The sequence below is a fragment of the Dreissena polymorpha genome, chromosome 11 (assembly GCF_020536995.1).
Source record: "Dreissena polymorpha isolate Duluth1 chromosome 11, UMN_Dpol_1.0, whole genome shotgun sequence".
NCBI classification, from domain to species: domain Eukaryota; kingdom Metazoa; phylum Mollusca; class Bivalvia; order Myida; family Dreissenidae; genus Dreissena; species Dreissena polymorpha.
The window spans coordinates 22,802,291-22,816,890 of NC_068365.1; positions in this window are offsets into that span (position 1 = coordinate 22,802,291).

Genomic DNA, 14,600 nt, shown 5'->3' on the forward strand with positions numbered 1-14,600 from the left:
TAATTCGTGAAACAAACGCATTTATTCCGTGAAATTTGCCAAAACGCATCATATCTCACTAAAAAAATGATGATTTTCTATAAATACAGCACCTTTTGTGACTAGGCCTGGTTTTGCGTTTAGGTCATAATACACCAAATAGTTTCCCTATATAATTCAATGTAAAAGCGACAACTTTGAGCGAAAATAAATGCAACATTTTGCACATAGAGAACCCCCATAACCATACCTTTTCTTAAAGGCCATTCTAAGCGGAAATCGATTTATGCAATAAAAAGATATGTCATGTACAAGGCAAGAAAAACTTGACACAAATCAAAATCGACTGTTTTTGCAAACTTTTTTTTTCGGCCGTTTCTTAGTGGAATGTAACCTTTTCTAGTGCAATGGTTTACTATAGTCTTCAAGTGTATCATATTTCAGGGATTCAGTAGTGAACACCTATTCATGCCCTACCATTATCTCCGCAAGATAACACCTGAATAATGGTAAAAAGTGTAACACAATGCCTTCCTGTCAAACTATTGATATTTTTTTAGAGAGTACAGCCATACATGAAGCGGATCATTTAGTGTAATTGTAACCTATAAGGACATACGTCGTACTGTTAACATCTCCGGAAAATAATGCACTTCTCGATGACTTATAACCTATTTTCTATGTGCATGCCAATTGTCAGACCGATCTTTTCACGTAGAAATGCTTGAAAATGCATTTTATTATAACGCTGAAGCCATGTGGCTTTCGCGTTCGGAGCTTTGATTTATAACGGGCGTTCAGGCGTAAAAACGATTACCCTAATAAATTACAATCGGTTCAAAAATACTGGAATATTGTTACAAGCTAGTAGAGAAAAGAAGTAAACAACTATTAAAAACGTGTTCATGAGCTCTTTCAGCACAAATTGTTGCGATTTGAGATGCTCAAGACGAGTTTTGTACATGTTTTTTCTTATTTTTCCTCTGAAAACGTATTTTTTTCTTAAAAACTCACGATGCTCCTTTAATTCGTGAAACAAACGCATTTATTCCGTGAAATTGCCAAACGCATCATATCTCACTAAAAAAATGATGATTTTCTATAAATACAGCACCTTTGTGACTAGGCCTGGTTTTGCGTTTAGGTCATAATACACCAAATAGTTTCCCTATATAATTCAATGTAAAAGCGACAACTTTGAGCGAAAATAAATGCAACATTTTGCACATAGAGACCCCCATAACCATACCTTTTCTTAAAGGCCATTCTAAGCGGAATCGATTTATGCAATAAAAAAGATATGTCATGTACAATGCAAGAAGAACTTGACACAAATCAAAATCGACTGTTTTTGCAACTTTTTTTTTCGGCCGTTTCTTAGTGGAATGTAACCTTTTCTAGTGCAATGGTTTACTATAGTCTTCAAGTGTATCATATTTCAGGGATTCAGTAGTGAACACCTATTCATAGCCCTACCATTATCTCCGCAAGATAACACCTGAATAATGGTAAAAAGTGTAAAACATGCCTTCCTGTCAAACTATGATATTTTTTTAGAGAGTACAGCCCTACATGAAGCGATCATTTAGTGTATTGTAACCTATAAGACAACGTTTACTGTTAACATCGCGAAAAATAAGCACTTCTCGATACTTATAAACCTATTTTCTATGTGCATGCCAATTTTCAGACCGATCTTTCACGTAGAAATGCTTGAAAATGCATTTTATTATAACGCCTGATAAGCCATGTGGCTTTCGCGTTCGGAGCTTTGATTTATAACGGGCGTTCAGGCGTAAAACGATTACCCTAAATAATTACAATCGGTCAAAATACTGGAATATTGTTACAAGCTATGTAGAAAAAGAAGTAAACAACTATTAAAACGTGTTCATGAGCTCTTTCAGCACAAATTGTTGCGATTTGAGATGCTCAAGACGAGTTTTTGTACATTTTTTTTCTTATTTTCCTCTGAAAACGTATTTTTTTCTTAAAAACTCACGATGCTCCTTTAATTCGTGAAACAAACGCATTTATTCCGTGAAATTTGCCAAAACGCATCATATCTCACTAAAAAAATGATGATTTTCTATAAATACAGCACTTTGTGACTAGGCCTGGTTTTGCGTTTAGGTCATAATACACCAAATAGTTTCCCTATATAATTCAATGTAAAAGCGACAACTTTGAGCGAAAATAAATGCAACATTTTGCACATAGAGACCCCCATAACCATACCTTTCTTAAAGGCCATTCTAAGCGGAATCGATTTATGCAATAAAAAAGATATGTCATGTACAATGCAAGAAAGAACTTGACACAAATCAAAATCGACTGTTTTTGCAACTTTTTTTTCGGCCTTTCTTAGTGGAATGTAACCTTTTCTAGTGCAATGGTTTACTATAGTCTTCAAGTGTATCATATTTCAGGGATTCAGTAGTGAACACCTATTCATTGCCCTACCATTATCTCCGCAAAGATAACACCTGAATAATGGTAAAAAGTGTAAAACATGCCTTCCTGTCAACTATGATATTTTTTTTAGAGAGACAGCCCTACATGAAGCGATCATTTAGTGTATTGTAACCTATAAGACAACGTTTACTGTTAACATCGCGAAAAATAAGCACTTCTCGATACTTATAACCTATTTTCTATGTGCATGCCAATTTTCAGACCGATCTTCACGTAGAAATGCTTGAAAATGCATTTTATTATAACGCCTGAATAAGCCATGTGGCTTTCGCGTTCGGAGCTTTGATTTATAACGGGCGTTCAGGCGTAAAACGATTACCCTAAATAATTACAATCGGTCAAAATACTGGAATATTGTTACAAGCTATGTAGAAAAAAGAAGTAAACAACTTTAAAACGTGTTCATGAGCTCTTTCAGCACAAATTGTTGCGATTTGAGATGCTCAAGACGAGTTTTTGTACATGTTTTTTCTTATTTTCCTCTGAAAACGTATTTTTTTTCTTAAAAACTCACGATGCACGATGCTCCTTTAAATTCGTGAAACAAACAGCATTTAATTCCGTGAAAATTTGCCAAAACGCATCATATCTCACTAAAAAATGATGATTTTCTATAAATACAGCACCTTTGTGACTAGGCCTGGTTTTGCGTATAGACAACGTTTACTGTTAACAGCGCGAAAAATAAGCACTTCTCGATACTTATAAACCTATTTCTATGTGCATGCCAATTTTCAGACCGATCTTTCACGTAGAAATGCTTGAAAATGCATTTTATTATAACGCCTGATAAGCCATGTGGCTTTCGCGTTCGGAGCTTTGATTTATAACGGGCGTTCAGGCGTAAAAACGATTACCCTAAATAATTACAAATCGGTCAAAATACTGGAATATTGTTACAAGCTATGTAGAAAAAGAAGTAAACAACTATTAAAACGTGTTCATGAGCTCTTTCAGCACAAATTGTTGCGGATTTGAGATGCTCAAGACGAGTTTTTGTACAGTTTTTTCTTATTTTCCTCTGAAAAACGTATTTTTTTCTTAAAAACATCACGATGCTCCTTTAATTCGTGAAACAAACGCATTTATTCCGTGAATTTGCCAAAACGCATCATATCTCACTAAAAAAATGATGATTTTCTATAAATACAGCACCTTTGTGACTAGGCTGGTTTTGCGTTTAGGTCATAATACACCAAATAGTTTCCCTATATAATTCAATGTAAAAAGCGACAACTTTGAGCGAAAATAAATGCAACATTTTGCACATAGAGACCCCCATAACCATACCTTTTCTTAAAGGCCATTCTAAGCGGAATCGATTTATGCAATAAAAAAGATATGTCATGTACAATGCAAGAAAGAACTTGACACAAATCAAAATCGACTGTTTTTGCAACTTTTTTTTTCGGCCGTTTTCTTAGTGGAATGTAACCTTTTCTAGTGCAATGGTTTACTATAGTCTTCAAGTGTATCATATTTCAGGGATTCAGTAGTGAACACCTATTCATGCCCTACCATTATCTCCGCAAGATAACACCTGAATAATGGTAAAAAGTGTAAAACATGCCTTCCTGTCAACTATGATATTTTTTTAGAGAGTACAGCCCTACATGAAGCGATCATTTAGTGTATTGTAACCTATAAGACAACGTTTACTGTTAACAGCGCGAAAAATAAGCACTTCTCGATACTTATAAACCTATTTTCTATGTGCATGCCAATTTTCAGACCGATCTTTCACGTAGAAATGCTTGAAAATGCATTTTATTATACGCCTGATAAGCCATGTGGCTTTCGCGTTCGGAGCTTTGATTTATAACGGGCGTTCAGGCGTAAAACGATTACCCTAAATATTACAATCGGTCAAAATACTGGAATATTGTTACAAGCTATGTAGAAAAAGAAGTAAACAACTATTAAAACGTGTTCATGAGCTCTTTCAGCACAAATTGTTGCGATTGAGATGCTCAAGACGAGTTTTTTGTACATGTTTTTTCTTATTTTCCTCTGAAAACGTATTTTTTTCTTAAAAACTCACGATGCTCCTTTAATTCGTGAAACAAACGCATTTATTCCGTGAAATTTGCCAAAACGCATCATATCTCACTAAAAAAATGATGATTTTCTATAAATACAGCACCTTTGTGACTAGGCCTGGTTTTGCGTTTAGGTCATAATACACCAAATAGTTTCCCTATATAATTCAATGTAAAAGCGACAACTTTGAGCGAAAATAAATGCAACATTTTGCACATAGAGACCCCCATAACCATACCTTTTCTTAAAGGCCATTCTAAGCGGAATCGATTTATGCAATAAAAAAGATATGTCATGTACAATGCAAGAAAGAACTTGACACAAATCAAAATCGACTGTTTTTGCAACTTTTTTTTTCGGCCTTTTCTTAGTGGAATGTACCTTTTCTAGTGCAATGGTTTACTATAGTCTTCAAGTGTATCATATTTCAGGGATTCAGTAGTGAACACCTATTCATGCCCTACCATTATCTCCGCAAGATAACACCTGAATAATGGTAAAAAGTGTAAAACATGCCTTCCTGTCAACTATGATATTTTTTTAGAGAGTACAGCCCTACATGAAGCGATCATTTAGTGTATTGTAACCTATAAGACAACGTTTACTGTTAACAGCGCGAAAAATAAGCACTTCTCGATACTTATAAACCTATTTTCTATGTGCATGCCAATTTTCAGACCGATCTTTCACGTAGAAATGCTTGAAAATGCATTTTATTATAACGCCTGATAAGCCATGTGGCTTTCGCGTTCGGAGCTTTGATTTATAACGGGCGTTCAGGCGTAAAACGATTACCCTAAATAATTACAATCGGTCAAAATACTGGAATATTGTTACAAGCTATGTAGAAAAAGAAGTAAACAACTATTAAAACGTGTTCATGAGCTCTTTCAGCACAAATTGTTGCGATTTGAGATGCTCAAGACGAGTTTTTGTACATGTTTTTTCTTATTTTCCTCTGAAAACGTATTTTTTTCTTAAAAACTCACGATGCTCCTTTAATTCGTGAAACAAACGCATTTATTCCGTGAAATTTGCCAAAACGCATCATATCTCACTAAAAAAATGATGATTTTCTATAAATACAGCACCTTTGTGACTAGGCCTGGTTTTGCGTTTAGGTCATAATACACCAAATAGTTTCCCTATATAATTCAATGTAAAAGCGACAACTTTGAGCGAAAATAAATGCAACATTTTGCACATAGAGACCCCCATAACCATACCTTTTCTTAAAGGCCATTCTAAGCGGAATCGATTTATGCAATAAAAAAGATATGTCATGTACAATGCAAGAAAGAACTTGACACAAATCAAAATCGACTGTTTTTGCAACTTTTTTTTTCGGCCTTTTCTTAGTGGAATGTAACCTTTTCTAGTGCAATGGTTTACTATAGTCTTCAAGTGTATCATATTTCAGGGATTCAGTAGTGAACACCTATTCATGCCCTACCATTATCTCCGCAAGATAACACCTGAATAATGGTAAAAAGTGTAAAACATGCCTTCCTGTCAACTATGATATTTTTTTAGAGAGTACAGCCCTACATGAAGCGATCATTTAGTGTATTGTAACCTATAAGACAACGTTTACTGTTAACAGCGCGAAAAATAAGCACTTCTCGATACTTATAAACCTATTTTCTATGTGCATGCCAATTTTCAGACCGATCTTTCACGTAGAAATGCTTGAAAATGCATTTTATTATAACGCCTGATAAGCCATGTGGCTTTCGCGTTCGGAGCTTTGATTTATAACGGGCGTTCAGGCGTAAAACGATTACCCTAAATAATTACAATCGGTCAAAATACTGGAATATTGTTACAAGCTATGTAGAAAAAGAAGTAAACAACTATTAAAACGTGTTCATGAGCTCTTTTCAGCACAAATTGTTGCGATTTGAGATGCTCAAGACGAGTTTTTGTACATGTTTTTTCTTATTTTCCTCTGAAAACGTATTTTTTTCTTAAAAACTCACGATGCTCCTTTAATTCGTGAAACAAACGCATTTATTCCGTGAATTTGCCAAAACGCATCATATCTCACTAAAAAAATGATGATTTTCTATAAATACAGCACCTTTGTGACTAGGCCTGGTTTTGCGTTTAGGTCATAATACACCAAATAGTTTCCCTATATAATTCAATGTAAAAGCGACAACTTTGAGCGAAAATAAATGCAACATTTTGCACATAGAGACCCCCATAACCATACCTTTTCTTAAAGGCCATTCTAAGCGGAATCGATTTATGCAATAAAAAAGATATGTCATGTACAATGCAAGAAAGAACTTGACACAAATCAAAATCGACTGTTTTTGCAACTTTTTTTTTCGGCCTTTCTTAGTGGAATGTAACCTTTTCTAGTGCAATGGTTTACTATAGTCTTCAAGTGTATCATATTTCAGGGATTCAGTAGTGAACACCTATTCATGCCCTACCATTATCTCCGCAAGATAACACCTGAATAATGGTAAAAGTGTAAAACATGCCTTCCTGTCAACTATGATATTTTTTTAGAGAGTACAGCCCTACATGAAGCGATCATTTAGTGTATTGTAACCTATAAGACAACGTTTACTGTTAACAGCGCGAAAAATAAGCACTTCTCGATACTTATAAACCTATTTTCTATGTGCATGCCAATTTTCAGACCGATCTTTCACGTAGAAATGCTTGAAAATGCATTTTATTATAACGCCTGATAAGCCATGTGGCTTTCGCGTTCGGAGCTTTGATTTATAACGGGCGTTCAGGCGTAAAAACGATTACCCTAAATAATTACAATCGGTCAAAATACTGGAATATTGTTACAAGCTATGTAGAAAAAGAAGTAAACAACTATTAAAACGTGTTCATGAGCTCTTTCAGCACAAATTGTTGCGATTTGAGATGCTCAAGACGAGTTTTTGTACATGTTTTTTCTTATTTTCCTCTGAAAACGTATTTTTTTCTTAAAAACTCACGATGCTCCTTTAATTCGTGAAACAAACGCATTTATTCCGTGAAATTTGCCAAAACGCATCATATCTCACTAAAAAAATGATGATTTTCTATAAATACAGCACCTTTGTGACTAGGCCTGGTTTTGCGTTTAGGTCATAATACACCAAATAGTTTCCCTATATAATTCAATGTAAAAGCGACAACTTTGAGCGAAAATAAATGCAACATTTTGCACATAGAGACCCCCATAACCATACCTTTTCTTAAAGGCCATTCTAAGCGGAATCGATTTATGCAATAAAAAAGATATGTCATGTACAATGCAAGAAAGAACTTGACACAAATCAAAATCGACTGTTTTTGCAACTTTTTTTTTCGGCCGTTTCTTAGTGGAATGTAACCTTTTCTAGTGCAATGGTTTACTATAGTCTTCAAGTGTATCATATTTCAGGGATTCAGTAGTGAACACCTATTCATGCCCTACCATTATCTCCGCAAGATAACACCTGAATAATGGTAAAAGTGTAAAACATGCCTTCCTGTCAACTATGATATTTTTTTAGAGAGTACAGCCCTACATGAAGCGATCATTTAGTGTATTGTAACCTATAAGACAACGTTTACTGTTAACATCGCGAAAAATAAGCACTTCTCGATACTTATAAACCTATTTCTATGTGCATGCCAATTTTCAGACCGATCTTTCACGTAGAAATGCTTGAAAATGCATTTTATTATAACGCCTGATAAGCCATGTGGCTTTCGCGTTCGGAGCTTTGATTTATAACGGGCGTTCAGGCGTAAAACGATTACCCTAAATAATTACAATCGGTCAAAATACTGGAATATTGTTACAAGCTATGTAGAAAAAGAAGTAAACAACTATTAAAACGTGTTCATGAGCTCTTTCAGCACAAATTGTTGCGATTTGAGATGCTCAAGACGAGTTTTTGTACATTTTTTTTCTTATTTTCCTCTGAAAACGTATTTTTTCTTAAAAACTCACGATGCTCCTTTAATTCGTGAAACAAACGCATTTATTCCGTGAAATTTGCCAAAACGCATCATATCTCACTAAAAAAATGATGATTTTCTATAAATACAGCACCTTTGTGACTAGGCCTGGTTTTGCGTTTAGGTCATAATACACCAAATAGTTTCCCTATATAATTCAATGTAAAAGCGACACTTTGAGCGAAAATAAATGCAACATTTTGCACATAGAGACCCCCATAACCATACCTTTTCTTAAAGGCCATTCTAAGCGGAATCGATTTATGCAATAAAAAAGATATGTCATGTACAATGCAAGAAAGAACTTGACACAAATCAAAATCGACTGTTTTTGCAACTTTTTTTTTCGGCCTTTTCTTAGTGGAATGTAACCTTTTCTAGTGCAATGGTTTACTATAGTCTTCAAGTGTATCATATTTCAGGGATTCAGTAGTGAACACCTATTCATGCCCTACCATTATCTCCGCAAGATAACACCTGAATAATGGTAAAAAGTGTAAAACATGCCTTCCTGTCAACTATGATATTTTTTTAGAGAGTACAGCCCTACATGAAGCGATCATTTAGTGTATTGTAACCTATAAGACAACGTTTACTGTTAACATCGCGAAAAATAAGCACTTCTCGATACTTATAAACCTATTTTCTATGTGCATGCCAATTTTCAGACCGATCTTTCACGTAGAAATGCTTGAAAATGCATTTTATTATAACGCCTGATAAGCCATGTGGCTTTCGCGTTCGGAGCTTTGATTTATAACGGGCGTTCAGGCGTAAAACGATTACCCTAAATAATTACAATCGGTCAAAATACTGGAATATTGTTACAAGCTATGTAGAAAAAGAAGTAAACAACTATTAAAACGTGTTCATGAGCTCTTTCAGCACAAATTGTTGCGATTTGAGATGCTCAAGACGAGTTTTTGTACATGTTTTTTTCTTATTTTCCTCTGAAAACGTATTTTTTTTCTTAAAAACTCACGATGCTCCTTTAATTCGTGAAACAAACGCATTTATTCCGTGAAATTTGCCAAAACGCATCATATCTCACTAAAAAAATGATGATTTTCTATAAATACAGCACCTTTGTGACTAGGCCTGGTTTTGCGTTTAGGTCATAATACACCAAATAGTTTCCCTATATAATTCAATGTAAAAGCGACAACTTTGAGCGAAAATAAATGCAACATTTTGCACATAGAGACCCCCATAACCATACCTTTTCTTAAAGGCCATTCTAAGCGGAATCGATTTATGCAATAAAAAAGATATGTCATGTACAATGCAAGAAAGAACTTGACACAAATCAAAATCGACTGTTTTTGCAACTTTTTTTTTCGGCCTTTTCTTAGTGGAATGTAACCTTTTCTAGTGCAATGGTTTACTATAGTCTTCAAGTGTATCATATTTCAGGGATTCAGTAGTGAACACCTATTCATGCCCTACCATTATCTCCGCAAGATAACACCTGAATAATGGTAAAAAGTGTAAAACATGCCTTCCTGTCAACTATGATATTTTTTTAGAGAGTACAGCCCTACATGAAGCGATCATTTAGTGTATTGTAACCTATAAGACAACGTTTACTGTTAACAGCGCGAAAAATAAGCACTTCTCGATACTTATAAACCTATTTTCTATGTGCATGCCAATTTTCAGACCGATCTTTCACGTAGAAATGCTTGAAAATGCATTTTATTATAACGCCTGATAAGCCATGTGGCTTTCGCGTTCGGAGCTTTGATTTATAACGGGCGTTCAGGCGTAAAACGATTACCCTAAATAATTACAATCGGTCAAAATACTGGAATATTGTTACAAGCTATGTAGAAAAAGAAGTAAACAACTATTAAAACGTGTTCATGAGCTCTTTCAGCACAAATTGTTGCGATTTGAGATGCTCAAGACGAGTTTTTGTACATGTTTTTTCTTATTTTCCTCTGAAAACGTATTTTTTTCTTAAAAACTCACGATGCTCCTTTAATTCGTGAAACAAACGCATTTATTCCGTGAAATTTGCCAAAACGCATCATATCTCACTAAAAAAATGATGATTTTCTATAAATACAGCACCTTTGTGACTAGGCCTGGTTTTGCGTTTAGGTCATAATACACCAAATAGTTTCCCTATATAATTCAATGTAAAAGCGACAACTTTGAGCGAAATAAATGCAACATTTTGCACATAGAGACCCCCATAACCATACCTTTTCTTAAAGGCCATTCTAAGCGGAATCGATTTATGCAATAAAAAAGATATGTCATGTACAATGCAAGAAAGAACTTGACACAAATCAAAATCGACTGTTTTTGCAACTTTTTTTTTCGGCCTTTTCTTAGTGGAATGTAACCTTTTCTAGTGCAATGGTTTACTATAGTCTTCAAGTGTATCATATTTCAGGGATTCAGTAGTGAACACCTATTCATGCCCTACCATTATCTCCGCAAGATAACACCTGAATAATGGTAAAAAGTGTAAAACATGCCTTCCTGTCAACTATGATATTTTTTTAGAGAGTACAGCCCTACATGAAGCGATCATTTAGTGTATTGTAACCTATAAGACAACGTTTACTGTTAACAGCGCGAAAAATAAGCACTTCTCGATACTTATAAACCTATTTTCTATGTGCATGCCAATTTTCAGACCGATCTTTCACGTAGAAATGCTTGAAAATGCATTTTATTATAACGCCTGATAAGCCATGTGGCTTTCGCGTTCGGAGCTTTGATTTATAACGGGCGTTCAGGCGTAAAACGATTACCCTAAATAATTACAATCGGTCAAAATACTGGAATATTGTTACAAGCTATGTAGAAAAAGAAGTAAACAACTATTAAAACGTGTTCATGAGCTCTTTCAGCACAAATTGTTGCGATTTGAGATGCTCAAGACGAGTTTTTGTACATGTTTTTTCTTATTTTCCTCTGAAAACGTATTTTTTTCTTAAAAACTCACGATGCTCCTTTAATTCGTGAAACAAACGCATTTATTCCGTGAAATTTGCAAAAACGCATCATATCTCACTAAAAAATGATGATTTTCTATAAATACAGCACCTTTGTGACTAGGCCTGGTTTTGCGTTTAGGTCATAATACACCAAATAGTTTCCCTATATAATTCAATGTAAAAGCGACAACTTTGAGCGAAAATAAATGCAACATTTTGCACATAGAGACCCCCATAACCATACCTTTTCTTAAAGGCCATTCTAAGCGGAATCGATTTATGCAATAAAAAAGATATGTCATGTACAATGCAAGAAAGAACTTGACACAAATCAAAATCGACTGTTTTTGCAACTTTTTTTTTTCGGCCTTTTCTTAGTGGAATGTAACCTTTTCTAGTGCAATGGTTTACTATAGTCTTCAAGTGTATCATATTTCAGGGATTCAGTAGTGAACACCTATTCATGCCCTACCATTATCTCCGCAAGATAACACCTGAATAATGGTAAAAAGTGTAAAACATGCCTTCCTGTCAACTATGATATTTTTTTAGAGAGTACAGCCCTACATGAAGCGATCATTTAGTGTATTGTAACCATTAGGCAAAAGTCCAGAATTTTGAGCTGGGGCGATATTCAGGACTAGTACCGAATGTCGATGACAGAGCTTGCTCGACATTCGGGACTAGTGACGAATGTGACGGAATATCGATGTCAGAGCTGGCTCGACATTCTGGACTTTTGCCGTATGTCGATGTCAGAGCTGGCTCGACATTCGCTCCAGCTCGATATTCGGGACTTTTGCCGATTGTCGATATCAGAGCTCGACATTCGTCCCAGCTCGATATTCGGTACTAGTGCCGATGGTCGATGTCAGAGCTGGCTCGACATTCGCCCCAGCTCGATATTCGCGACCAGTGCCGAATGTCGATGTCAGAGCTGCCTCGACATTCGCCACAGCGCGTTATTCGGGGGTTTTGCCGAATGTCGATGTCAGAGCTGGCTCGACATTCGCCCCAGCTCGATATTCGGTACTTTTGCCAAATGTCGATGTCAGAGCTGGCTCGACATTCGTCCCAGCTCGATATTCGGGACTAGCGCCCATTCACGATGTCAGAGTTGGCTCGGCATTCGTCCCAGCTCGATATTAGGGACTTTTGCCGGAAGTCTTGGTAAGAGCTGACTCGACATTCGTCCCAGCTCGATATTTGGTACGAGTACCGAATGTCGATGTCAGAGCTGGCTCTACATTCGCCCCAGCTCGATATTCGGGACTAGTGCCGAATGTCGATGTCAGAGCTGGCTCGACATTCGCCCCCGCTCGTTATTCAGGACTTTTGCCGAATGTCGAAGTCAGAGCTGGCTCGACATTCGCCCCAGCTCGATATTCGAATGTCGATGTCAGTACCAACTTCACGCACCTGTCAAATGAACCCATGTACAATTTTTGAATCAAAATCTTAACTCATAACGGAGATATTGAAGTGTTGCTTTAGAAACGTCTCCAAGTGTGCATACACTTCTTTTGGTATGACAGTAGTTATACTTGAACAAAAAACAAGTACGACGCATAATGTGTTATTGTGCGATTTTAACAAGCTGTAACTAGTTTCAAAACTGTGAGTTTTAGCCGTATTTCGATAAAGCATCGAACCTGCTTTGAATTTGCCGCTTCTTACAAACCAATTGTAATATTATTGCGTTTGCATCTGTTCCTTAGACTCGCGATATGCATTCTAAGTTCCGATGCAACATAGCTTTATTTTTATGTACCTTAGTGTATACTGGGGGAACATATTGTTTTGTCCCTGTATGTTTGTTGGTTTGTTGTTTTTTTTTTGTTTGCGTCAAACTTTAAAATTGGTCATAACTTTTGCAATATTGAAGATATCAACTTGATATTTGGCATGCATATGTATCTCATGGAGCTGCACTTTTTGAGTAATGAAAGTTCAAGGTCAAGGCTTTTATTTAAGGTCAAAGGTCAAATATATAGGGGGCATAGTGTTTCACAAACACATCTTGTTATATTTGTTAATAAGCCCTGATATGCGTCTGTAAACGAGTTGCAATAACGTAAATGTAATTCTGCAATTGACCTAGTGTCATGTATTTAAACACGTTTTAAAGCAATTTGCTGTATACAGGTCGAGGCGTTTAACTACTACAATCAATACAATCACTATAAATGTATTCAGTTAAGTCATAGGCATTGTTGCAGTTTTTACTATTTACATAAGAAGTTGTGCAATCTATCGATTCGAAATATGCCTTTCATGCAATCTAAATTGCATTGCGGATCGGTGCGATTTTTTGTATAAGAAGTGTTTTCAAAGTCGTCTAATACGTATTATTTACACATGCAGTACCAAACATATTGGGATTTCTCAAAGAAAATAACAGACAGCAATATGTCTTGAAAATAAGCACTTGTACGGCTTGATGCAATAGCAGAAAGCCGTTTATATCAAATAACCCGAGGATGTTGCTGACATTAAAGAAATCCCTTATGAGATACTCACCATTACAGCGATACATTTTGACGGTAATAAACGAATATATCATAAGTTAGAGACGAACCTTTTACGTGACAGATTTTCAAGAAAGTTTATATTTATTGGATCAAATCGTTCAGATGGTGTTTCATATATTTTGTATGTTAAAACAAAATACCTATGATGGCCTTATGCAAGCATGCAAAATATTACAAATTACTTATAGCTTGGAAAAAGAATTCCCTTCAGCAGTGTTGTTGAAATTACTTTAGGTATTCACCAAGACAATAATAAACCATTGTCTACATCAAGATAATTAAATTAAATTATTAAATCAATAACGTTATGAAACATTAAAGGGGTGTCTGATAAGAATTTGAATGATCATTGTCTAAATCCAGTTAATGCTCACCAAAACGTGAAAACTAACAACAGCATCGCAAACCCTTTGCGTGCATCGAAATACTCAACGATTGAGTAAAACAGAAAAATGAAAATCCATATCTAACAGATTGAGGTATAAAGGCTTCAATATAATGGTAATTATTGGAAACTGATTAAAATGTTTAATCGTGGTATTAAAAAAAGGCTGACCTTATTAAAGATTGCAATCAGTAGCATTCTGTGGAATGAATATTTTACTAACGCCTTTGATCATAATCTTGCAAATTGCTTGTTCTTAACAAGGCATTTGATGCGAAT